This window comes from Chlorocebus sabaeus, chromosome 24, assembly GCF_047675955.1.
Source record: "Chlorocebus sabaeus isolate Y175 chromosome 24, mChlSab1.0.hap1, whole genome shotgun sequence".
In the NCBI taxonomy this organism is placed as follows: domain Eukaryota; kingdom Metazoa; phylum Chordata; class Mammalia; order Primates; family Cercopithecidae; genus Chlorocebus; species Chlorocebus sabaeus.
In genome coordinates, this window is record NC_132927.1 from 33,556,095 (window position 1) to 33,560,614 (window position 4,520).

Sequence of the window (4,520 nt, forward strand, 5' to 3'; positions counted from 1 at the left end):
ATATTTGCAATCTTTAGGGTCTCGAATTCATGCTTTACGGCATGGCCATTATATATATATACACACACACACACATTTTATATATATACACACACACATTATATATATACACATTATATATATATATACACATTATATATATACACACACACATATATAACATACACATATACATATTACATGTATAAATTATATATAATATATAATACAGTCAGTCCTCTGTATCCGCAGGTTCCACATCTGCAGATTCAACCAACTGTGGTTCCAAAGTGTTCAGGAAAAGCAATAAAACATAACAATACAACAATGAAATAGTATAATTTTTAAAATACAGTATAACAACTATTCATATCACATTTACGTAGTATTAGGCATTGTAAGTAAGCTAGACTTGACTTAAAGTATACAGGAAGATGTGAGTAGATTATGTACAAATGCTACACCATTTTGTATAAGGGATGAACACCGTGGATTCTGGTATCCTTGGGTATCCAGGAACTGAGGGACAGCTGTATATATCACATGCTCTGCTAACAAGAACACAAATTTCACAAGAGGGTCATTAAGTGTGATAGTGGAAATGCCCTAACTTCCACCCTTACTTCTCATATATTCTAGCTATTGGAGATAAAGTACCATATACCATCCCATTGTTCAATATATATACCATTTCCCAGAAGACAGTGCCACAACCATGCAAAGTATCCCCAGTTCAACCCACACCTTAGATGAACCTTCCAAAGATTCATCTACCATTTAATCACAGACTCTGTGATTAAAGAAACACCGGCAACACTTTATTCTGTATTTCTGGGTGATGAGGCACACCGTTATTCTTTGGTCATGAGTCTATTTTCATATCTCTTTTGCCAGAAAATGGGTCACTTGGCCTAAGACCATTTATGGGAGAAATGATAAGGATGGATCAGATGGTGATGACAGTGGAGGCCCTGCAGGCAGGTGAGGCACACCAACATTCAAAGCATGTACTCATTACAAGAAGGCTGAATTCCACCCCTCCCAGGTAAAGAGGTCAAATGCAGGTAACCTACCACCAAGTGGCTGGCTGGTTTCTCTGAGGAATAGTGGCAGATGGAGGGTTCAGGTCTGTCTCCATTGCTGGCAGTTTGGACTCAGCAGGGGCAGCAGCTAGATGAGCTTTAATGAGAGAGACCCAAGTTACTGGGCCAGGTACAACTTCAATTCCTTCTACGATGGCCACTGAATTCATGGGGCCACTAAGCAAGCATGAAGATGGCTAGGGGAAAAGGCTAGCTGGCCTCTACTGGATGGGTAGACTCCTCACCTGTTTGTGAAGAGCCTCCTCCATGGTAGGTGCCCTCTGGATGATATTCACAAGGACTCGAAGGTACACACACTTTGTGCCACTTCCACAGGGTTTTCACATGCCTCTTACCCAGACTGACCTATTGCCAGTCTTCCAGTCCTGTTCCTTCTCGACCACTCACTAGTCAACCAAACTATTTTCCATGGCCCATGAGCCTATGTACATACCCTGAATATATGTCAGGTTACTCTTCCCCTGACACAGAGTGCAATTAGGAGGTCATAACTACTACTCATCATCCCCTTCTTCTATCATCCATTTTGAATTCCCTTCACCTTTCTGTTGATCTAGGCACACCTCGCCCCTCACCAATTCTGCTGGCCTAGGCAGTTGTCTGGTGAGATGATCCCGACTCTCATCTTTAAGGCTATAACTACTGTATTTGTCTATTTATTGTTAAAATTAGGCATAGAAGCATCCAGAGCCAGGGCCAGGCAGGTGCCTCATGCCTATAATCCAGCACTTTGGGAAGCCAAGGTGGGTATATCGCTTGAGCCCAGTAATTCAAGACTAGCCTGGGCAACATCGGGAACCCACTCCCCTCACACACCATCTCTACAAAAAATACAAAAAAATTAGCTGGGCATGGTGGTGCACGCCTGTGGTCTCAGCTACTTGGGAGGCTGAAGTGGGAGGATCACCTGATTGTGCTGAGATCATGCTATTGCACTCCAGCCTGGGTGACGGAGTGAGATCCCACCTCAGAAAAAAAAAAAAAAATCCAGAGCCACACCAGTGGTTATACTGAGCACCAACCATATTCTTCCCTTGCACGATTGTTTGCAACAGTGCCACCTGCTCCTGCTATTTAGATATCTCATAGCTTCCTGCAAGTTAGACCTCCCTTGGCATGACTCTGGCCTTACTGCTAATTTTAGTAAGCGCACCTCTCTTGCTTCTGATGTTTAAGCACTGCTAACCAAAACTGCATTGCTTGCAGACAGCCCAGTTCTGTAATAGCATGTCCACCATCATCCCTGACCTAAGCTGGGTAAGAGGATAGTCACCACTGAGTATCTCAAGGATTCTGATGCCCCTTACCTTCCAGTGGAAGGTAACATAAATATGTTAGTGGGAGTTTTTAAACTTATGTAGTGTATCCATTTCAGCATTCTCCCTTATTTATGTCCTTCAGTTCTTTCCTCCACTACCTACCATGGCACCTCTGGTACTTCTTCACTTAGTGTGGTCATCGAGCTTCCAAGAAGCTTCCAGGAGCTCTCATTAGCACCAGCTCTGGAGTTCTTGACAGGTTATTAAATCCTGAATCATAAAAAGATTGCTACCATTTCAATAAACTATCTATTTTTCAACTTTGTGTTCTATCCCCTTGATTTATCACCCTCAGGAACCAATCCCAAGTATACTCTCCAAGCCATATCTTCCCTTCTGTATTTAGTCTCCTTCCTTAGCTGGCCTAGCACATTCCCAGTATGCTATGCTGAGATTTGATCTTTAATATTGGTATGGTTCTAGAAAGGGAGGTTGCGGGTGGGGTAGGTGGGCAGGTAAGAGAGAGGTAAGCTTGGTCTTTAAAGGCACCTGCATGATCTAAGTTTTCATCATGCCCTTCAATAAAGGGGTTCCATTATCTTCTGACAAAAAGGAGGGATCCCTTCTGTCAATCCAGTAGTTTCAGGGAATTTAGGAGTTCAAGGTTTTTATATACATACACCCAGATAGTCCCATCTCAAATCATGGGGCTCCACACTGATTTTGACTGGAAGTTTCACTGCTTTTATGATTAAGTCTTGAACCTGGTCCTCCTTTCTGTCTGGGCTTTGGCTGCAAGACATTAGGGTCCCCTTAAATGCTACCCAGCAGGCCCTCTGGCTTTCATATTTTGCTTTGAATTGGTCATTAATTGCTCAAGCCTGACATTTCCTCTTCAACTAATCAATAATACTCCACAGTAGCCACACAACTCCATTGTCCTCGTAGGATAATCTCTCTCACGCCTTCTAGGCAACAGAGATATGACACCCAACAGTGCATCCCCACCCACCATCTCCCTTCACCCTTCACCACTGGTGAATTTTTTTTAAATTGCATTGTGACAGCATGCTGGGGGCTAACCATACTTCACCTGTTATCAATGATGGTGTTCTCATTGCCAGGTAGCTGGCGAATCATCCAGCCCCCAAATCTCATATTAGAATCTGGTTCTTAGGACACTTGTGGAACCAATTGTCTTCTATTGTATCCCCTGGAAACATACTCTGTGATGAAAAGCTGCATACGGAAGACCTGTTGGGAGTGCTTTCAGGAGATCCACCTGAGGGAAATTAAGAGGGCAGAGTTGGTGAGGATGACGCTAACTTACAATGCGGTTGTCACTGAGGCCTCAGTTAATTCAACAGAGAGCTCTAGAACCAATATGGCACTTCAGAGTTGTACAAAATTAAGGCAAGGGGGACAGACCTTTGTACATCCAGTTATCAGCCTCAGATCAATGCCTAGCAAACTGTATGAGGCTTTTCCAGTGAAAGACACATCCATGGGCTGCTAACCAATATTCTCATTAGCAAGGTGCATTGGCCCGGGACAAAGGATCTGGGCAGAGCACCAGGGTATCCATTATACCCAGTTCAGAGTTACCACTTGGTCTCTGCCATTCCCCAGTCCCATTAACCCTATTTGGCAGTAAAGAATTCAATGTCATGGCAATATTACCCAGTCTGAGCCTCAGTTTACACAATATAGCTACTACCAAGTATGTCAAAGATGTGACTGTCCCACTAACCAGTGCATTTATTTTTACCAAAATGAAAAGTGTTCACTAGACTCTGCTAGGGTATATAGTCAGGCGATGGGCTGTGAGTTTATACATCATAAATCTATTCTAACGTTCTCACACCCTTGAGCTTTCTGACCCCTTCTTGTATGCCAAGGGAGTTCTGATATCTTCACATTATTTCAGAAGCCATATTCAAATTCAGGTGTTAAAGAACTATCCCAGCAAACTCTTAGACTAGCTCCATAAGTACTTGGCATAATATTGAGCCCAGATCCATGGGTGAGTATCACCATGTGAATGAATGTAGCCTTATATTTCACCTTATATTCACAAGTTCTCAAGGTTTTTTCTACTTGTGTTCCCCTCTCCCCCTTTCCTGTCACTATTTAGTAGGCAGATCTTATGATTCCTTTGCAGATCTTACAGGAACTAAGC

General features: G+C 42.9%; 1 long non-coding RNA gene across 1 annotated transcript; it reads right to left on the reverse strand.

Annotated features, from left to right (window-relative positions):
- Nucleotides 1–422: 422 nt before the first annotated feature.
- LOC103229060 (uncharacterized) lies at nucleotides 423–3,620 on the reverse strand. The gene is made up of 3 exons (XR_005235365.2): nucleotides 3,435–3,620; nucleotides 1,053–1,158; nucleotides 423–530 (listed from the first exon to the last, which is right to left on the reverse strand). It is a non-coding gene; the product is annotated as an uncharacterized lncRNA (long non-coding RNA).
- Nucleotides 3,621–4,520: the final 900 nt, after the last annotated feature.